Below are 23803 nucleotides of genomic sequence, written 5' to 3'. Positions count from 1 at the left end.
GTTTTGTATTTATCATCTATAAAATTTAAAACTGTAATTAATTTGTCTGTTCGGTGCTGCCGAGCTTTTGTGACTCCCCGAACCGATACGAAATATATTCTGCTCTAAAAGTGGAGTATGAATCGGCCCTTATTCTTCCATCTCTTCTCTGCTTCTCGTCATGTCCCCACTTACCATCTGTATTATATTCTTCATCTCCCTTTTTCTCAAATTCTTACCTCCTTTTTTTTAAAATATTTTTTGGGGTCATAATATTTCATGCACATCCCTACTGGTTTCTCTCCTTCCTTCAGTTGTGATGCTGAGATGGTTTCATGGTTAAAGAGTCATCTACTATGTATTGACCCTCCATGGATACGTTATATAAATGTTTTTACTTGGAAGTATTCTAATTTAAGCTTGTTTGTGTCTGCATATGCGTGCAGCCATGTATGATATTTGTGTGTGTGTGTGTGTGTGTGTGTGTGTGTGTGTGTGTGTGTGTGTGTGTGTGTGTGTGTGTGTGTGTGTGTGTGTGTGTGTGTGTGTGTGTGTGTGTGTGTGTGTGTGTGTGTGTGTGTGTGTGTGTGTGTGTGTGTGAATGGTGCATTTATATAGCGCCTTTCCAAGGCGCTTTACATAGATTGTGCATTAAATTCACCCATTCACACATACATTCATATACTGATGGCAGAGGAAACCATGCAAGGTACTAACATGCTCAGTGGGAGCAACTAGGGGTTCAGAGTCTTTCTCAAGGACTCATTCGACATTAACCGAGTTCGAACTGTGAACCCTTCGGGAACCCTCCATGTTCTAACGACGGTTTCTCTACCCCTGAGCCACTGCCGCCCCCAGTGTATGCATGCGTGTGTGTCTTTGAATATTCAGTTGAACCACAAGTTATTGATCTTTTTTTTGCTGTTTTTAGATTCACCTCAGGAAGTTGTTGAGTCAGTCAGAGAAGCAGATTAGAAACCCCTTTTGGCAAGACGTTATATTTAAGGTTGGGTCTATAATGCGTTATGCTGACATTTATAATGCATTATAATGTACTCATTATAACATTTGTTATAAATCCTACATAATAAACAACCGAATGTCTGTCTGTCTGATGTCGGGAGAGTGTTTTCTGCAGGTCTTTTAGTCCGAGTGTATCAAATGGTGCGTTCGGAAATGCGCACCGGGTGTGTGCTCAGTGTAGTGAGTGCCTAACCCCAACCCTAATCCTAACTCTAACCTCAGTAAAACTATGCCTAAACCCAACCCTAACCCTAACCCCAGTAAAACTATGCCTAAAACTAACCCCAACCCTAACCAGACCCGGTGCGCATTTCCGAACGCACCCTTTGATACACTCGGACTGAAAGACCTGCAGAAAACACTCTCCCGTCTGATGTCTGTCTGATATGCATGCCGAAACAGTGCCCAAATTTGGAGATGACTGACATCACTGATACGTCTTAAATCCTACTATCCTACGAGCCGATACTTTCACCTCAGTACACACCACAACCACGGAATCTAAATTTGTTTGGAAGATAAAAAAAAGAAAGAAAGAAAATCGTCAAATCGATTTTCACTTTAATTAGGGTAATTCTGGTACGGCTCTTGCTCATTAGAGCCACAGCCCGGTCCTCTAAAGCTGTGCATTGGTGGGATATAAAAAATAAAGCCTTTTACCTTTCACAAGGTTAATATTTTGTCATGTATACATTGCAGTCCTTAACACTTTCACCGCCACGGAGGTCATATGACGTCACGTTTTTACCCCCCCCGCGCTGCCACCGGCGTCATATGACGCCAGAATGTCTTTTTTTTTAATTAACACAAGATTAGGAGCATATGTATCACTGACGCTTGGATTCAGCCGTCCTGGGCCCTGGAATGACTAAAATCACCATGGTTACCATTGTGTGGCCAATCAGCTTGTGTTACCTTGTGTTACCATGGTGATTTGGTACATGACCGTCCTCCCCAGGCCTGGGATTGCTGGATGGACGGCATTCACGGAAGGAGCAGCAGCCATGTGTTTGGGGGGGGGTTTAGTTTAGTGCTTTACTATACTACTGAGGACTACTTCTACAGCCGTTACATGTGATCTGAAAAGTTTTACTGGATCGTCATGGTTCATCGACCAGGCCACCAGGGACCACCGAGCCGCGGCGTCGCAGCGAAAAGAACTGCTATATAAAGTAAGTGGTTGTTGCTAGATTGATTGATTGATATACAGTGGTGTATTGGCGTGTTTGGGGGGGTCGCCGACGTCGCTCCGAGAGCAAGCATGAGATGAGAGATGATTATGCTCATCTCGGATCACAACAGGTGGTCCGCGCGCGGACCACCGATCGAGCAGGGCGTTTAGCTCAGCGGCGTCAGTTCAGAAAAAGCTAAGTTATGGCAACATGACTGGTGTCTTTCACGCGCGCGAGGCTCGCGTGCAAGACACCAGTCATGTTACCATAACTTTACAACAGGCACGATTACAGTACATTTTATTATATTCCCCCTGTAGCCAAGGTATGGCAGCTGCCATAGCTTGCCATACCCAATTGACGCCTCTTTAGCTTAGCTTGGTGAGAAAGGAGGACAGATGCTCCATTTAGTGCAAAACAAACACATCCCAGCAAAACAACCACTATAAGTCACTCGCAAACGTCGCAGTCTGACCAATCCAGCGAGATGGAGATCGAAAAAGAATCCCAGTGGTAATCCTCATTGTATGTTTATAGTTTTATCGTGTTTTATTCTAAAGGTAACCCATCGAAGCGGTGCCAACGTTGTTTGCTAAGCCTGCTCAGATTTCCTCTCTCTCTTCCTCTCTCTCTCCCTCTCTCTCTCTCTCTCTCTCTCTCTCTCTTTTTTTTTCGCTAGATAACCAACTGCGTTAGAATAAACCTTACAGCCATGATACAAGAGAGAAAGTTGGGGAGAGAGAGATTGATTGATTGATTGATTGATTGATTGATTGAAGACTTTATTAGAAGTTTGCATAGGAAAAGGTACAGTTTCATGACGGTACAGTTCACTGGTACAAGGTCTACTAAAAGGAGATCATGAGATCCATGAAAAGACTATGCTTATTTCCATAGTAAACCATTGCAGTATCTCATATAACATTGAATGACAGACGGATAGAACACAGTACTATGCAGTAGATATAGTCAGGAAAAAAGAGGGAAATAAAAAACAGTATAAAAACATACAGTAGGTAAATACAAAGAAGGGATTGATTGATTGATTGATTGATTGATTGAAGACTTTATTAGAAGTTTGCATAGGAAAAGGTACAGTTTCATGACGGTACAGTTCACTGGTACAAGGTCTACTAAAAGGAGAGCCATGAAAATACTAAGCTCATAGTGCCTTGCTGGGCTATGAGCTTGTAGATCGGCTATTAGGCATCATATGTAAATGGCAGATCTACAAGCTCATAGCGCGGTGCCGGGCTATGAGCTTGTAGATCTGCTATTTTGGAAATATATGTACCTGTGTATATAAAATGTATAGCAAATAATTATATATACCTTATGGTAATTATGTTTTTTTTTTCATAATTACTCTTACTTGCAGTTGCCTGGTCTGGATTCTAACATGGTGAAGTTTGTCGCAGTTGGCTTGAATTTGTCAATACAAACATTTCCATATGAATGTACATAAATTTTTATTTAATTTTATGTATTATGACTTTGAATTGCTCAGGGTAGTTTGACCGTTTTAGTTTGAAGTGACTAAAATGATGATTGCAATGGAACACATCTACAACTATACTGAAGTGAAACAGCAATGTAAAGTTTTTTTTTAATCTTTATCAGAGTTTTTATCTTTATTTTTGAGATGTCTGATGTCTAACTGAAGGCTTGAATAAAAAATCCCAGGTCAAAACACAGTGGATTCTACTCTGTCTCTCCTTCATCCTGGGAAGATGAAAAAAGAGCCTCTGTCAGTCTCCTGGCTTCTTCCACTTTCCTGCCTTATAACTAGACCACGGTACAACTTTTTTTAACTTTTTTTTTTACAGCATTATGGCCGGCACCCTGTTCGTCATTTAGAGGTACTGTGTGTTCTTGTACCATTTACCAATTTGTTTCTAGGGCTTCTGAAAGTTTTTTTCCTTTGACCTCAATTATCTCAGAAAGTAAATTTCTGATGCTCCTTTTTCATCTGTACAGCTTTCGCTCTCCCTCAGGTTTCTCCACAGCAGAACACCACAGCAGGACGAAATTTTTATGGTGAAAGCTAAGGTTCCGACTCTATATTCTTTGAAATTTTTGTCAATTTTCGTACATCCTACCATTTTCAATTTATTCCGTCAAAAATGAATGGCCGTCTATGGTGGCAAGGGTTATACCCTTAAAACCCTTAACATTGTGGCAGTCAAAGTGTTAAGTCCAGTCAGCTGGCATCACACTGAGTAAAATGGAAGCATTGATAGAACACAGAATTGTCCATGGCTTTAGTAAAGTAATTAGTGTCTAGAGCTGTGAATGGGGGACAGACAAGCGTGCCTTAGCAGCTAAATGGTTTTTAAGGGCATTCTGTGCGTGCAGGCGTGTGAATGGAAACACACACAGCCAGGGTAAAGTCTGGAGCTGGAAGGTATCAAGTGCAGGACTGACTCCAGTTCTGTGCAGCGCTAATCCAATCCAATCCAATCCACTTTATTTATAGAGCACATTAAAACCCATTCAGAACGGGTACACATTATGGTGTATCATTATTTTATGCTTTAACTATTGAAAAATAGTAGATATACAAGCTCACAGCGCGGCACTCGGTGCGAGCTTGTAGATCTGCTATTTTTGTAAAATTTTGAAAATTAGAATTTTTACACGATTCTATAAGTGTCTTTTGAATCCTTCTAAGGTTTTTTGAAAAACCCTATGTTTCTATGTCAGCAATCTGGCTATAGCCATCGTCAAAGAAAAGATCCTTTTCACTTAACTGGAGCTCAGTCTGTTCTTGAGAGGCCGTGTCAGTGGTTCTCAAACCTTTTGATGTGAAGGACCCCCAACATGATATGTATTTGGCCACGGACCCCCATCTCAAAATATCTAGTTCCAGGGACCCCCCAGAAGCAAAATTTGATTTACCAAACGTTTGCTTTGAAAATACATATACTCAAAGATTTGCACACATTTTCACAACTTTTTCAAAAATAGCAGATCTACAAGCTCGCAGCGCGGCACTCGGTGCCGCGCTGTGAGCTTGTATATCTGCTATTTTTCACTGGTTAAAGCATTCAATAATTCTAGGCCTAAATGGGTTAAGACAACAGTGTTGAACCGAAGTGCTGTACAATCAGTAACACAAATATACTAAAATCCCAAAGGGAAAAAGTACAACGCACAATAAACAGGATATATTATAGACACTTTGTGGAAACAGCAATACTCTGTCTGAATTTTCGAACGCCAAGGAGTACAAGTGAGTTTTCCTCCACAGTGTCATTTTCCACAGGGAGACGCCATTGTTGTTTACAGGACGCAGATCTTTGAACTCACGTTTGAAATATCTTCTCGCGAGACTTCTGGGTGCCTCAAGAAGTGACTGGTCAGTTAGACCTCTCAAGACCCTTGTAGAGTCATTGGGAAGTAGAGGCTCCGATATGTACGATCAATGGTGCCAACGCATTTATAGTCTTAAAAACAAACATTAAAATCTTAAACTGAATCCTGTAACGCAGGGGTTTTCAAAGTGGGTGACGGGGCACACTGGGGTGCCGCGGTGCTGCGAGATAATTTGATAATATTTGGAATTTATTTGGAAAAAAAAATATTCAGTATCATTTTAAACTTGAAGTACAAAGTTATTTTCAGTCAGTTCTAACCAAAATGGCTATTATCTCAACGTTTTCCTCGCAACATAATCACTGTCGGGCAGAAACCTTGTATCTCCAAGTTTCAAATGTGTACGTCTTTCGGTAAAGCAAAGACTGACAAGACAAGACTGTCGCTCAAAACTAGTGAAAACAGCCGATCTACAAGCACACAACGCCTCGTTGTGCTTGTAGATCTGCTGTTTTCACTAGTTTAGTACATGTTATAGGTGATAAATACAAAACGAACGGTTCTGGACATACAAGGTTTCCACCCGACAACGACAATATGCCATAAATATAAGGTGCTGGGAGTAGGGCTGTCACGATTATGACATTTTACATGACGATTAATTGTCACTAAAATAATTGCGATTAACGATTTAATTGTGTTTTTGACGTTGACAATTACCTTTTTTTGGGCTTTTAGGCTTAGAAGTTGCACATGGTAGATATGACACATAACCTAAATATACAAAGAAATTACTGACATATTTGACAACTTTATACTTAAAAAAGAACATTCACAGTGGAAATAGCCGATCTACAAGCTCACAACGTGTCGCATTGCGACGCGTTGTGAGCTTGTAGATTGGCTATTTCCACTATTTTTTACTTTAAAAAGAATATATGAACATTTTTCAGCATGGAAACGATTATGACGATTATGAAAAATAATCACGATTATGTCAAATAAATGCGATTAGACGATTATGTAATAATTGTAACAGCCCTAGCTGTTAGTGAAAATTATAATGTAGGGGTGCCTCGGATTAAAAAAATATTCATGGGGTGCCCTTAGACAAAAAGGTTTGGGAACCCCTGCTGTAACGAACAGGGAGCCAGTGTAGGGAGGCAAGAATCGGGGTGATGTAATCATACTTCCATGCCCCTGTTAAGAGGCGCTAAAAGTTTTACACACACATTCACATGAACAACACACCACCACATCATTTCACCAGTCAAAAACAAGACCGCTCCCTCTCTGCATCTTCTTGAACAGAGTATCCAGCTGTCAGATGTCGACAGGTCTGCTGTAAGAGAGCTGCTAACTCTCGGGAATGAGGCGACGCGAGCGGAGAAATCCCATCAAACGACAACACACTGAAGCAAGAGTAATGACACGCCGCCGAGTAGCAAAACAGAGCGCTTCTCTGTTGAACATCACGTCGTTTCATTATCAACTAAATCGGCATAACGACCATGTTTTTCACGTTTGAATTGCTGTTTAAATTAGCGTGTGTGTGTATGCAGACGACGTTATACACATTTAGATTATGGAATTGGAAGACATGCGTTAGCCTTTTATCAACATTTCTTTTGAATAAATGTGAAAAATGTATTTCAATACGGTAAAGGAAACGGATTTAGAATGGGTACACATTATTGTGTATCATTATTTTATGCTTTAACTATTGAAAAATAGCAGATATACAAGCTCACAGCTTGTAGTTCTGCTATTTTTGAAAAATCGTGAAAATTTGAATTTTGACCCGATTCTATAAGTGTCTTTTGAATCCTTCCAAGGTTTTTTGAAAAACCTATGTTTCTATGTCAGCAATCTGGCTATAGCCGTCGTCAAAGAAAAGGTCCTTTTCACTTAACTGGAGCTCAGTTAGTCTGTTCTTGAGAGACTACTATGTCAGTGGTTCTCAAACCTTTTCATGTGAAGGACCCCCAAAATTATATTTATTTGGCCACGGACCCGTATCTCAAAATATCTAGTTCCAGGGACCACCCAGAAGCAAAATTTGAGTTACAAACGTTCGCTTTGAAAATACATAATCAAAGATTTGCACAAATTTTCACGACTTTTTCAAAAATAGCAGATCTACAAGCTCGCAGCACGGCCGCGCTGTGAGCTTGTATATCTGCTATTTTTCACTGGTTAAAGCATTCAATAATTCTAGGCCTAAATGGGTTAAATGTCACAGCCAAAAATGCAATGGAATATAAGGCGGTCAAATGTTATGAAAGCTCTCGTCATACTGTGAGAAGCTCCTCCTGTGTGCTCTGGTTATGAACCGGAAAACACAAGTTACCCAGAAACCCACACAGAAAATACATTAAAGGTTATCTAAGGTAGGCGTGCGTGTGTGCATGCGCGCGTGTGTGTGTGTGTGCCCATGCATGCATGCATTTTTCATAAGAGGGATGATGTACTGTACACACCATAAGACACCCACAGGAAAAGGTCTATGCATCATTTATCCTCTTTTTACTTCTGGTTCCCCCACATTCTCTACGCTGGTTTCTCCATCTTATTGTCTTTTTTTTTTTTTTTTTTTTTCGTTTCTATTTTTGAGCCAGTGTATGCAGAAGTTTGCTACCGGTTGATTGCATTTATTACTGTACATGATGAATCACACAGAACTATTAATATATTGCTGTGTGGTCTTAATTATTCCACAACCTTTGAAATACACCCTATATTATGATTATATATTTTGTGCAGCAATTGGAGCAGTGTGAAGCATGCTGCAGTAGGCCATGAAATGAAACCTCAGACAATGTCCTGGCTGAATGGACTTGACTTGCCATCTTCTTAGTGCAAAGTCTGTGTAATATCTGAATGAGCCCCATAGGCTCAATGTCTGAATAGGCCAGGTCATTGTTTGGTGAATTCTCAGCAAATGCGTGGATGTGTTGTTGAGCTTTCTATGGGACTGGCATGAAAGTCTTAACCATATCGTCGTTCGGGTGGAAACCTTGTATGTCCAAAACCTTTTGTTTTGTATTCATCATTTTAAAAATGATTCAAACTAGTGAAAACAGACGATCTACAAGCACACAACGCCTCGCACCGCGAGGCGTTGTGTGCTTGTAGATCAGCTGTTTTCACTACTTTTTTGCGATGGCCTTGTATGATGGAGCAGTGCTTTACTTTGCGAAAAAAAATGAACAAATTTGAAACTTGGAGATACGAGGTTTCTGCCCGACAGTGACGATATTCAACCTACTGTAGCATCCCCTTTTGGTCATGCTGTTTTCGAAAAGAATGTCAAGGTACGAATAATGCAGGATTTATAAGGTGATTAATTGATGCGACGTGTTATGAGTTGTATAGGGCAGCTCGTCTTGTGCATCTACTTTGCCCATAGTAACTTTCTTTAAGATGACATACCGTAATGCATCTTGAAAACAGAAAAATCGATATAATTATAATAACTTAAATGCAAAAACACACAATGGCTAACAAAGTGAGTCACAATCCCTTGCGATCCTGTGGTATGGTGTCACGCAATAATGTTTCGTTTCGACGGAGCGTGGTTGTAACACAGGCATGGCTCTGCGTCTGGATCAGATTGGGTAGTTAGGCTTGACATTTTACACCTGATGATCCCCGGAACCTCTAATTGGCTGGTTCCCTGTGAATAACCGTGTACTCCCTCCCACCAAGCAGGAAGGGAAAAGAGCAGTGCAAAGTCGTCGGTACCCCACAGAAAGAGCTCCGCTGCTTCCAGGGGTTAATGACTCGAAAAGAAGATTTCTCATGTTAGACGTTCGTCTTGGAAAAAAGACTTTAGAGTTAAGCTCCTGGGAGAGTGCAAAGAGGGGAGAGGAGGCACCGTAGAGGCTTGCTTTACTATAGGGGCTCCACGGGTAAAGTAATCAAAAATACTCCACAGTTCTTATTTCTAAGGTGTTTTGAGAGGATATAAACACGAGAAGGCAATTTAAGAGTGGCTTTTTCATCGATGTATTTTCCCACAGAGGCAAAAGATTCTTTTTAGCACTAATGATGCAAAAAGAAAGATATATGGTCATTAAACTCGGTCATACTACCCTTCCAGGCATCAGTGTAAAGTAGAACTTCTATGCCTAAAAAGGACTCTTAATGACATATTCTATACTCAATCGAACGATGGTGCCGCTTGCCGAAAAAAATAGATTTTCAAGCTAAGAGCTTAAAAATGTGTTCTTTTCGCCAAGCAACACAACGCAGATATATAAATGAAGCTTTAGAATAACCCTGTGAGATCTTATATTCTCTTATGGTGTAGGCCAGGACATTCTTCCTGCTGACTGCTGTATTGCTTACCATGATGAAAGCTTCCATTATGCGTTGACAGCATACTGAATTCTTCCCACGGATAAAAGGCTTCTGCCTTTTAAAAGGCGTACAACTTCACACAGACGACGACACTGGCGGCTGGCCCCACTGCGTAGGGTTTGTTTATCTATCCCTCTTATCGTTTTCCTTCTCGCTCTCCTATTTTTTCTTTTTCACTCTGCGCACCCTTCTATTCACGCCTGGTCCTCGTTTGTTGTGGTGCTGCGTCCTCCCCCCCCACCCGTCCCCACCCCCCACCTTTCTCGGAAGTAACAACACGGACTGTTCAACCAAGGCGAAGCAATTGCTGACGATGCTTGTGGAAAGACTAGATTTCACTTAGATACTGTAGCCTTTTATTGTCCAGGAACAACAAAACCTGCCCAAAAGAAGTTTCCCTGCTTATTCAATTTAATTGTCTATGTCTCTCCGGCTCAATTACAAAAATAAATAACGAAATAAAATAAAACCCAGACGATAATATATTCAGCTACTACTGCCTGAAGAAACTGCGGTTCTTTTGAACTTTGTTGAGCTCTTTTAGTCCCAACATTCTCTCCTCCACCCTGCAGGTTTAGCCTGCCTTGCCTTGCCTGCTCTAGACGTGATTAATTTTCTTCTCCCTTGCAGAGTGGAGACATATTCACCTGTCCCAGACAACACCCATTCGCTGTGATGATGGGGGGCTTTAACACAACACCATCCATATTCCCTCCTGTCTGGCGTGTCTGACACGTCAACCTGTATGTAGTTCTACCTGTGCTAATTTCCCCCCAGAAAATTAGAGGTGCAGGAAGACTAATTATTAAAAATGAATTCCACCAGGGCATAGGCTGACACGTGATTCATCTTGGTTATTGCTGGCATTTGGGGATCAGCCTTTCGTGGGCACAGGATTGGTCCATTTGTCTCTGTTGTGGGCGGGTCACTGACAGATGTGCCAATATGGCAGCCTAAGTTGTGTTGCTTGGGGAGAGGCCTCTTAATTCTCCATGATGTATCACACTGCTGGCAGGCTACCGGTTTGAGCTGAATTGAGCTTCCGAAATCACCAAAGCTCTCTCGCTCTCTCAATCTGCCGCCTTCCCTCCCCGGAGGAGGTAAATATATTGAACATGTAGGAAATGTAGGGAGTTCTGAAAGCTCGGCTATACTATTATATCAGGGTTTTTTAACCCATTCAGAACAGGTACACTATATTGTGTATCATTATTTTATGCTTTAACTATTGAAAAATAGCAGATATACAAGCTCACAGCTGCGAGCTTGTAGATCTGTTATTTTTGAAAAATCGTGAAAATTTGAATTTTGACCCGATTCTATAAGTGTCTTTTGAATCCTTATTCCTTACTAAGATTTTTTGAAAAACCTATGTTTCTATGTCAGCAATCTGGCCAGCCATCGTCAAAGAAAAGGTCCTTTTCACTTAACTGGAGCTCAGTTAGTCTGTTCTTGAGAGACTACTGTGTCAGTGGTTCTCAAACCTTTTCATGTGAAGGACCCCCAGAATGATATGTATTTGGCCACGGACCCCCATCTCAAAATATTTAGTTCCGGGGACCACCCAGAAGCAAAATTTGAGTTACAAACGTGCGCTTTGAAAGCACATACCGGTATATTCAAAGATTTGCACACATTTTCACGACTTTTTCAAAAATAGCAGATCTACAAGCTCGCAGCGCGGCACTCGGTGCCGCGCGGTGAGCTTGTATATCTGCTATTTTTCACTGGTTAAAGCATTCAATAATTCTAGGCCTAAATGGGTTAAGTTGAGCCTGATTGATTGCAGTGACGCAACGGCACGTCCAGTCCACCCTGTATATGCACAACACCGGTGACCACTGACCAGTGCACGTCAGCTCGGCTATAAACCCACGCCAACATCTTGATTGGCTTAAAACTAATTTTAACTAATCACATCACAGATTGACTCATCAGACAGGCAAGTTTTTAGCGTAGACGTCACAACGTAATTGATTTGATTTCTGCTAATGTGTCAAGTGGCGCTGGCACTGATTGTGTTTCCTGGGTACTATGGATATTGGTGCCTGCTTGGTGGCTCAGATCTGCTTTAATGGATGTGGACATGGTCAGGCCCTGCTGGGATTGTAATACTGAGGAAGTGTGAGATTGCCAGCCCACAGGTTTCCCCTCTAATGTTGTTATGCTGATGAGCTGGAATGAGCCTGCTAGCAGCTCAGCAGATTTTTAAACTCATAATGATGATGACTTACTTTGTAATGAGTACATATACTCCCAGAGGTGATGAGCTGAACGGCAGGGGGTCCAGTTCAGCTCAGTGGTTATTATCAAGGCCTTTTGCACTCGGCATAACAGCAAAATGTTAGAAAATGTGTCGGAAACTCAGAATGCTTCACTTTATCATCAACTGCTGTGATGGTTTCTTAATAGTACATCATCACAATGACATGACCAGTTATGGTCCTATGGTCATCTTCAACTGTTAGTGGGGATGGGACGATTATTGTATCGTATATATCACGATTATTGTGACAAAAGAAATCGCGATTTACGATATTATCATCGATTAAAATCCATTATCCTGGGTGGGAACATTTGCCAAAAAATAATTTTGGCAAAACATTTGATAGAGTGAAAAAAAAAGACGGTATCAAGTACGTATATTATACCTTTTTATCAATTATAGATTATAGTGGTACCGGATATGCAGCTTGGCAAATAAAAGGTGAATTGATCCCAGTGCATGACGGAGGACGATATCACGATAAATTAAATCTCCATGATATGATTATCTTGAGCGTTTTTTTATTTTTTTATCACGATAAACTATAATATCGCGTATCGTCCCATCCCTAACTGTTAAAGGGGCACTCCACCACTTTTCAACCTATCTTCATATAATAGGTCCTCACTAATGTTCATGATAAAATATCAAAAAAAAAATTCTACTCAGTTTGGGTCTCATAGGAGAGCTGTGGGTGGATCAAATCCTTCTACCGGTGACATCATCAATGGGAAATGCAAGCTAATAGAAACTGCAGGCTTTCTATTCCTGAAAAAAGTTGCAATGTTAAAGTGGAAGCCATTGTTCTTGTGATAATAAAAATCTAAATATTTTTTATTTTTATTTTTTTTGTCAAACGATGATGTCACCGGTAGAAGGATTTGACAGCTCTCCTATGAGAACCAGACTGAATAGAAACAATTGTGCTATTTTATTATGAACATTAGTGAGGACCTACTGTATTATATGAAGACAGGTTGAAAAGTGGTGAACTACTCCTTTAAGTAAGATTGTTAAAGGCCTCTGCAATACAGTAGCAGCGACCACACAGTCACACAGTTAAAATGTATTGCGAAGGCGTTACAGGATCAAAAGTAATAACTCTTTGAGTTTGTGCTGCACAAGGCGGTGCAGTTTTTATCTGCATTGTTGGAATTGTAAGGAAACGACCGCTGGCGGGGATTTAGTGCCCCATCCCTTTTTAGATCACTGAGATTCTGCTGCTCGTTAGATCGTCTCTCCTACACTGTTATCTCGGGCTAAGTGAATTACACCACTAATTATTGATTTCTGTCTGGATTCTAAATTATAAGGACCTCTAGCTGCGTTAAAACCTGAGGCCATTGTTGGCCCCTTGCTTAGCTTGCATAACAACTTGCACCCTAGGAGAGTAATGGATGTTGCTGAGCGGTGTGGAAGCTGAGCTCAGACGGCAATAGCTCAGAGTGATCAGAGTCTTAGCCTTATCCTTCTTTCCTTTGTACTCTGTTACTACATTGGCCTGATGTTGCCTTTTGAGTTTCTGTCTTGTGCTGGGGAAGGGAAAAAAAATACATTGACTGATGACACTGCCAGTGATGAAAATATATAGCAAACTATTTAGCTATATAGGATTCGAACATATGTGCTCCGAATTATGTGCAATTAGGGTTATGGGCAGTTTTGATTTCGTCGACTAAAACTATGACAAAGAATGTTTGTCGACTGTGTTTTTTTCACTGACGAAAACTAAATAAAAACTAAATAATAACTAAGCTGTGATGGCTAAAACGAAGACTAAATATATTGACAATTTTGTCAACAATATAAAAATGTGACTAAAATGTTAGGGAGGGACTAGTGGAGAAGAGAAAATAGCCGATCTACAAGCTCACAACGCGTCGCGCTGCGACACGTTGTGAGCTTGTAGATCTGCTATTTTCAGCATGCAACCAAGTGTAAAATCAGTCATTACGATGCCATCAAGGCCTGCCAAAATACATTTTCAGTTGACTAAATCAACTGTAGATTTAGTCACCTAAAAGTTGACTAAAATTTGACTAAAACTAAAACTTTTCAGGTGACTAAATTATGACTAAAACTAAATTACATTTTATTCAAAAAGACTATGACTAAAACTAAATCAAAATTTGCTGTCAAAAACAACACTGGTTATGGGGTGTGCACAGTATATGAGGGATTGAATGTAGGAGTCTCAGAAGTAATGTTGGAGAACCCAGACGTATCAGTGATGTCAGTCATCTCCAAATTTGGTCACCGTTTCTTTTTTGAAAATGTTTTGAAATAATGATAATTAAAAACAAAATGTATGAAACCAAAAATTAAGGGACCCATAAAAATGTGTCTGCGACCCACAAGTGGTTCCCAACCCAGTGTTTTGGAAAAAGTGCCACAGTCCATTAGTCCCACATCTTTTCATCTGACACCAGAACGGTGTCTTCAGACTGTCCTCCACTGATCAAAATGCCACATATGGAAAAGCATCAGCTGTCCAGTGTCCAACAACACAACCGATGACCTGTCAAGGTTTGCGTTTAGTTTTTTGGAGCTGTGTGGAACACAAGCTCCCTATACGTGGCCGTGTGTGTGGGTCTCCGTCCGTGTCTGTATGTAGCCTAAACTTCGGCACGCTACTAGTCCCGCACCATTTACGCCACCCCCGCAATATATACATCAAAACGTGCGGCTCGGCCGGGAATGGTGTGCTAGTAACTTTCTTTCCGATCCGCCTTACAATGGCGACATAATCGGCAAAAAACGACGCTGAATTGTCCCCATTGACTTATAATGGGACAATGCAAGACATCACATTCAAGTATTTTTCTCTCGCAAAGCATAGGAGCTACAGTTTCAAACCTCGGAGAGGAGATTCATAATGATTTTAAGAATGAATCCAAAAATAATTACATCACTCGGCCTCATGGTGGCGCTATAACGGCCCACTTTGCGTTTTGCCCCGTAACTCTTGAACCGTAGATCGGAAAATTAAAATTCTTTTTTCCCTGGATTCCTTGGGTCAAGACGCATCTCCCCATATAGGCCACGCCCATTTGCGCCAGGATAGATTTTCCGCCATCTTGAATTTTCTCCAAAACACACTTTTTGCTCCTTTTCCTACATATTTTCTTCAAATGTCACAAAAATCGGTACACATGATCCTGGGTGACCAGAGAGGTGCTGTTGAGTCTAGCCTGCCCTGAGCATCAACTGCAATACACACACACACACACACACACACACACACACACACACACACACACACACACACACACACACACACACACAGCTCCACTTCGAACAGAGGTTCGATTTTTTTAATTAACACCCTACTTCAGGGGTCTTGAACGTTTTCTTTCAATCCTCAACTTCCCATTGTAAACATGATTGTTTACAATTATATAATTGAAATGAGCAAAATGTTTTTTTTTGCCAAATTATATTGAAACCTTGTTGATTTTCACTTCATATTCCAATTATGCAAAAGTGCAAACAACATTGTAATTGCAAATAAATCACAAGTTGGTACAATTTTAATTCAAGTGTGACATGAATGTAACCGCTCTGACAGAAGAACCCCCCCTTCTCTTCTGAAAACAATTTTCCGTTCCAATATGCTTCACTCCTCCTCCCACTCCCGATATATCTTTAATTTCACAGGCCCTTCTCATCTATCTTAATGCTTGCTCATCTGGATTCCGTGCAGAGGTTTGCCTGTGGGGGAGAGTAGGGGGTGGGGGGGGGGGCAGGCTGGATTAACCCATTTAGAACGGGTACACATTTTGTGTATCATTATTTTATGCTTTAACTATTGAAAAATAGCAGATATACAAGCTCACAGCGCGGCACCGAGTGCCGCGCTGCGAGCTCGTAGATCTGCTATTTTTGAAAAGTCGTGAACATTAGAATTTTGACCCGATTCTATAAGTGTCTTTTGAATCCTTCTAATTCTAGGCCTAAATGGGTTAAGGCTGGATTTCAAATGGCTGCTCACTGTGCTAAGCCCAACACTCAGGCGACAGGCGGACATACGGTCATGCTGTTCTTCTGTGATTTGTGGCCTAATTAGTGGTTACGGTGTCCTCGCGGCTAAATACCTGGACTATTTATCTACTGTATAGGGATACCAACTATTTCCTCTTGTCGTTTTCACCACCTGTATGCATACTCAGGCTGTGCTCAGAAAAGGAGAAAGAAGTGAGAGGATAGATGAGGGCATAAAAAAAATGCAGATTCCACTCTGAAAGAGCATGGGTCACCAAGTCATGTACCAGGGACATGCTGGGCCCCTGATTCAGCCCGGGAAAACAAGTTGGAGAGGCCCTCATTGCACGCTGTAGAGAGAGATTTCTCTCTATAGCGCTGCTGCTACTCAAAGATTTGTGACAAAGTGACAAGCAAGTGGGCCAATTACATGAGTTATATTTCGTCGTTGTCGGATGGAAACCTTGTATGTCCAAAACCGTTTGTTTTGTATTTATCATTTTAAAAATGATTTAAACTAGTGAAAACAGCCGATCTACAAGCACACAACGCCTCGCACCGCAAGGCGTTGTGTGCTTGTAGATCTGCTGTTTTCACTACTTTTGTGCGACGGCCTTGTATGATGAAGCAGGGCTTTGCTTCTGCGAAAAAATGTACACATTTGAAACTTGGAGATACAAGGTTTCTGCCCGACAGTGACGATTTACTTTGTTGGCCGCCCAGCCCCCAAAATGGTGCAATGGCCGGCCTGGACCGGCCGGGAATGAACCGGCCGTTCGGGAGTTGTCCCGCTTTTACCAATGGCCAGCACGTCCCTGTCATGTACTGTCCATCGTATCGACATCGTATCCATATTCTGAGGAGAACGTTTGCCAAAGATAGCTGATCAACAAAGCTTCTAGATCTGCTATGTTTGGCACGAAAATTTGGTGTAGGGCGAAAAAAGCCCTTTTTTGATAGCACAGACTGACAGAAAATGGAGTGAGAGCTGTGGAGTGACACGCAGCAAAGGTCATCAAACCCGTGACACGCTGTCAGGCTGGCGTTGCAGCCTATAGGGTGCCCGGGCCCCTACCTACGCCTTGGGTTATTTTTGGTGTACAATGGTGGCATACAAAAATAGTGAAGATAGCCTATGTACAAGCTCACGCTGCCTCTCAATCTGACATGTTGTGAGCTTATAGATCTGCTATTTTCACTATATAGACAAAAAAGGTTCATCGATCATAATTGAGGCAAATGTTAAAATAATCGTATCGCCCAGCCCTAATTGTATACCCTCTCATCCAATCACATCCTGTGCGTTGTGAACAATTTAGGCATGCATCTGCTGAAATTCACCTGTTTTCAATAGGGAGCGGAAAACTGAAGGTGCCACTACTGTACTTATGTAGGAGTCAGACAGGGAAAACAAGTACCGTAGTCCTCATGAAATGGTGGACTCTGGTGCTTTTTGAGCAAATCTCAGCATGATGTGTCATTGTAGGGCTCACCGTTATTATGGATGGGAATTTGTCACCTGTCAAGCTGCATGTGGCTGATGATGTGTGCGGTGGTCACCCCCTGCCGCGGGGTCACCCTGACCTATGACAGTCCCTGTACATGCACTGTCACATGGGCAGGCATTTGAGATAATGATGCGTTGTCACCAACACCTCTGTTTCCCCCCCTGGGACGTAGCCTGTCTTTTTATGTCTGCTGTGGCTTGTCACTCTTCAGGTGACTGACCCGTGGTCCTGTCATTGTCCTCCCAGTTAGTCCTCCTATCCCAGGGTACCATCCCTCCCTCCCATCTGACTGGCAGCCCACCCTCAGCTTTGGCTGGCTTCTGCCCCCCAGCTATTTGAAAAGATGCAGTGGTGCAAGTTTGGCAGATGGCACAAAGGGACGAGAGGCAGAGACCAGGGGACTTGTTAACAAGTCGTGGGTGGTAACTCAAATACAGTCCATATGGTGATGTAAGAGTGCACAGAAACAATTTCTCCCCCCCAAATTACTTGCACACTGTGAGGTCAGACTGTTGGGAGTTTTAAACTTGACTACAGATCGTAAGCCAACCTAGCCACCACAGTATTGCCAAAATCTCCTGAACTTTTACCATGGTAAAACTTACCAAAATATAGGAGCTCCTATATTTCGTGTTACTTTCTCCTCAGCGTTCTCGGTGACTGTTATTCCTTGTTTTCGCAAAGGCACGGTGAAAATTGCCTCTACGAATTTCACCCATTTCTCTTTTTATACCTGTAAATCTGCTAACCTGAGTGACATGAGTTGAGTTGAAGCATGCGATTGCTCTGTAGTGTTCAGAAAGGCCATAGTTCAGTAATAGGTAGCCAGGGAGGAAATGAAAGGAAATGAAATTGGTCAATTGGGGGAACCCAAGTACGATCGCGTAAGAACAAAAATGGCAGCCGTGTCAATATGGTCATTTATTCACACAGAACACATTTCCCAAGAGCACAGAGTCTTGAACCTGAGAGCCTGAGGCCTGATAATGATGTCCCCATTGATGCTTCTATCTCATGGTCCATAACGGAGACAGGGAAGTCTCCAGCTGCCACTCTTGACTCTCATCCCTTCTTGTAGGCAATAACTCTCCTCTTTTCCTAATGACGTCAGATTAAATAAAACATCTCTTTCACTGCCCTGGTTTCAAACAAATGTAAATTTTCTGCATCTGTTAGCACTCACTCGCAAGGGATCTTTTTTTTTTTTTGGCGGTTCATGTAATCCTCTTTGGAGAGTTTCATCATGTATGTCTTTATGTGTGTGCCCTTCACAGGGGCTTGACACTAAGGTCTCAGAGACACTTTCCCAGTCAGGCAAGTAGCACAGGTCATGTTCTACTTTCCCAAAGGTCATGCCCACTTGCCCGAAAAGCACATTTTCTAATATAAAAACATAGGTAAATAATAGGCAGTTGTAGAAAACATAATGTTAAATCCAATCGATAACTGCAGAGTGGAGACAGTCACTTTGAGAAACCAGAATGAGTGCAACTGCCAGTTGTAGAAAGGTAGTTATTCAAGTTTATTAATTAAGTATTGCTGGTTCAAGTGGTTAAATAAAAATCTGAAAACACAAATTGACATGAATCCAAATATCTCTCTCTCTCAACTAAGGGGTCCTTGGCCTGAGAACGTTCAAGACCCCTGAAGTAGGGTGTTAATTAAAAAAACAACGCAAAGTCCAAATATGGAGAGAGGAGGTTTCTAGCCTGACAGCAACAAAATACCTTGTTTTGCCATTTGGTGAAACATTAGGTGAAAGATATATAATATGGTAAAATGCAATGCTACATGATACGTTGATAACTTATAGATCTGTTTTTATCATGTGAAATTGCCCGAATCTGCCTTGGTGCATTGATAACACTGGTTTAAATTTAGATCGGGTACACATTATTGTGTATCATTATTTTATGCTTTAACTACTGAAAAATGTGGATCTGCTATTTTTGAAAAAACGTTGAATTGGGACCCGATTCTATAAGTGTCTTTTGAATCCTTCTAAGGTTTTTGGAAAAACCCTATGTTTCTATGTCTGCAATCTGGCCAGCCATCGTCACAGAAAAGGTCCTTTTTACTTAAAGGGGGCGTGACACGGCCAAAACAGCTAATTATGGCTATCAAATTAGCCAATTTTTTTAATGACGTCATGTACCCCCATGTTAAATGACCCAATCAAATTAATTTATTGTAGTTACTGTACTGAAAGTAGTACTTTCTGTACAGTAACCGAAATAAATTAATTTGATTGGGCTAATATGGGGGGAGGGGCGGAGTCGATTATCCATATCATTATCTTTTGAAACTGCCCCAAAAAAAGCTGTCCGAGGTGTCTTTCCGACTTTCTAAACCAACTTTAAAACTATCAGTTCTAGGGGTAAAAATTATATAGCATTCGCTATAAAATCAATGGTTAGACCGATAAAAAAGTACATGTCTTCTTCAAAAAAGGTGTACGAGGGTCAACATGCTTCTCCCCGTCTATGCGACGGTTTTGTCGGCCATACCCTGCTGTCTCTTGCCCTAACCTGACTGGAGCACCCGGGACACCGGAGCAACCGTAGAACGAGGGACCAGCGATCTCCTCCTCCTCCTCCTCCTCCGCAGAGGAGGTCCGCGGCTCATACACTCTGTGTGTGTGTGTGTAGCCTGTGTAGCCTGTGTGTGTGCTTTCCTGCGCGCGCGTGTGTGTGTGTGTGTGTACACACACAATAGCTCTCGCAAATAGCCGTGCGGTGCAGCGCTAGCCACGCTACACAGTATACATTGCGCGGCACCACACGACGGACGAAGTATACATTCACTACTAACTGATACGGCCCGCCTCCTTTTCAGACTGTTTGAAGAAACACCACGTGACCTACTGTATCATAATGTTAATTTTCGGCCGGTGTCGCCACTCCTTTAAATGGAGCTCAGTTAGTCTGTTCTTGAGAGACTACTATGTCAGTGGTTCTCAAACCTTTTCATGTGAAAGACCCCCAAAATGATATGTATTTGGCCACGGACCCCCATTTCAAAATATTTAGTTCCGGGGACCACCCAGAAGCTACATTTGAGTTACAAACGTTCACTTTAAAAACACATTTGCACACATTTTCATTACTTTTTTAAAAATAGCAGATCTACAAGCTCGCAGTGCGGCACTGTGAGCTTGTATATCTGCTATTTTTCACTGGTTAAAGCATTCAATAATTCTAGGCCTAAATGGGTTAAGAGTCTCGTTATTGCACTGTACAAGTTTTCTTATCCAGGTAGGATATCACCTGTTCGTGATGAATGAGTACCCAGGATATTGTGAATGCTGTTGTTTTGTCTTTTAGCGGCTGTGTTTTCAAGGCTGGGTTGATATGAAACAGTTGCCCTTGGACAGAGAGGAGTAATGTAGCATCACTAATCAGCCTTTCTCTACATGGGAGATCTCCGTTCTGCTTCAAAGAGTCTTCACCTCTTTCTCTCCTGTTTACAATTAACAAGAACGGTTGCCGTCGATGTGACATGGGAATTATGGTGGTAGTTTATGCAATGTACGGTATGGGTCTGACGGACCATGTGCAGAATTATGGCATGAATGCATGAGGTTCGTACTTTAACCAGGCCAGCAAATGCAAAAATGTGCAAATGCTAATAAAAAAAGACGCAACACTACCAACAGGGTTTTGCTTTCAAAGTGATAATTCAGACTTGATGTTCCTGTGGTATTTTAATTAGCTTTCACAGAGATAAACCCTGTACATACTGTAGATTAATTGAAAAAGATTTATGTACTGTATATTGGATTTATCAACTTTCTTGTTTAGCCTAGGACAGTGTTAGTAACAGTGTTTAAAACGTGTGGTTGTGTATGGGTCTGTGCTAATATACCGTAAAGTTATTCAACAAATGCAACACGGTTTTTATTATCTATTATTATTATTATGCTTTACCATCTGTGCTTAATTTTCTCTTTTGAACTTAGCAGTGTGACAGGCCAACAGAAGGTTTTTAACACCAATTAAATCAAACATCACATTATCTCACACACACACACACACACACACACACACACACACACACACACACACACACACACACACACACACACACACAGAGACACACACTCTGACGCACACACAGCGCCATCTGCATTAAAACTTGTGGGTTAGATCCAGGAGCCCTACGCCTACGGAGTTGGCCCAGGGCTGTGTGTTCCATCTGCAGGAGAGACTATTAACTGGATAACGTTCCCTTTTCTTTGTGTAACACCTAGTAACTACTGCACTGTAAGCCGGTGTCAGTGCAGCGAAGGCTGCTGTCGATGTACATGCAGTTCATTACCTTTCACAGTTCATTATCATACGGTGCGAGTATAACTTTTACAATTGCGTTAATGGTACTGTCAGTAGTTTAGCTTGTCTGCAGCGACTCATTGTCGATATTGTTATCGTCAGCTTAAAGCTAACGAATAACTCTGACGATGTTAATGCTTAAATAACAAGGATTGGAGCATAAGAATCAAAGTAGGGCTGTATGATATTGTGGAGAACAAATTGGCATTGCAATGTTTTCAGTGTATTGCAAGACTGAAAAAATTAAATAGGAGATTCATAATTTTTTCACATGATTACTTACAGTACATGAGACACTTGGGGAGGCTCAGAATGTGGAGTGGAAGTCTTGGACCCGGGAATGTTCCCGGGTTTGATTCCCTGCTGGCTTGGTGTTGAATAGACATTGAGCAAGACACTGATTTCCAAACTGCTGCTCAGGTTGGTTGCCTTCACCATCAGTGTGTGAATGTAACGCTCATTGTAAAAAGGGGCTTTGAATGAAATGGAATCAATCAGAACTTTACTGTGAACAATTGTGATTAGTCCATCGCTGTGCATGCGGAACAAATGCACACCGACACCAGAAAACCAAGAAGTCAGACTAATTGTTATTCATTAGACTAGACTGTTTTTCTTCAAAATTGCAAACCATGGTATTTTTATTTATTTATAGTGAGTAATAGTGTTTTAGCATTGTTTGTTTTATAGTGTATTGTATCCTCCGCCTGCAGCTACACGGGTGGGTGACATGGATCACAGACGGGTCATTGCCATACTGGCACTGACATATTTGCCAAAATTAATTTTTTTCATTGGACGTACAAAATGAATGGACAACAATATTATCAGAGAAACAAAGAGCCAAAAATCCCTGAATGACCATAACAGGTCTGTTACTCTGAGATTGTACAAATGTAACCAAACTAGAAGGTCGGCCGGCTACACCGGCCTCCCCTCTAGGTCGCCGCGTTGCATCTATAGGAGTAGATATTCGTCGAAAACAAACCCCTGAGGTACAGGGTGGCTTTGATCAGATTCCATTGCAATTGGGCAGTTTATGTTGCTGTTACAATTAAACAGCACAACATGCACCAACAACCAGTTGTGAGTCAGGCACCAAAAGGCCTTGGGTTAGGGTTAGGGTTTGATGCGTAGACTGTATGTGGACTGGAATCCTGCTTTATTTTCCCTTGCTGCTTTCTTTAGCTTTTTCCTGCTTGGCCACTGCTTGCAGCTATATTTGATTGTTGCACATTTGTCTGTGTTTGTTGGTGTGTAAAAGGCACACATACTAATGTCGACATTGTAGAAGCTAAAAAAAAAATCTTTGAGAAAAAAAGTTTTTTGAGAAAAAAAAAGTTTTTTGAGAAAAAAAAAGTTTTTTGAGAAAAAAAAAGTTTTTTGAGGAAAAAAAATTGAGAAAAAAAAATCTTTTGAGAAAAACAAATTGAGAAAAAAATTGGAAAAAAAAAAAGTTTTGAAAAAAATAAAAAATAAAACGTATTGGTGATGCGATGACGTGGTGTATACGGATGTTACTGCGATTGAGGAGAAAGTGGAAAGTTGTGAGCTAACTATTAGCTATTTTTGTGTGTGTGTGTGTGTGTGTGTGTGTGTGTGTGTGTGTGTGTGTGTGTGTGTGTGTGTGTGTGTGTGTGTGTGTGTGTGTGTGTGTGTGTGTGTGTGTGTGTGTGTGTGTGTGTGTGTGTGTGTGTGTTCTGGCTACGCCCCCTCGGTTGAAATTGGATCCGCCGGTCCCATAGCTGGGAATACGAGCCAATCACCGGTCACCATGGCAACGGGGGGCCAATGATAGAGTTATGGGCGGTATTATTCCCTACGTTCTCCTCCCTACTCCCTACGTTCTCCTCCCTACCGTTGAGTTGT

The 23803-nt window shown here is 41.5% G+C and overlaps 1 protein-coding gene across 1 annotated transcript in view; it reads left to right on the top strand.

The window, feature by feature from the left end:
* The window catches only part of LOC308286475 (receptor-type tyrosine-protein phosphatase gamma-like), a 187532-nt gene that overhangs the window by 34033 nt on the left and 129696 nt on the right, over positions 1 to 23803 (top strand). The gene's annotated exons all lie outside the window — the stretch shown is intronic.

Source organism: Nannobrachium achirus, assembly GCF_963921795.1.
Source record: "Nannobrachium achirus genome assembly, chromosome: 6".
Taxonomy (NCBI): Eukaryota; Metazoa; Chordata; class Actinopteri; order Myctophiformes; family Myctophidae; genus Nannobrachium; species Nannobrachium achirus.
Note: the sequence above shows the minus strand (reverse complement) of the source record. Positions and strands in the feature narration are given on the sequence as shown.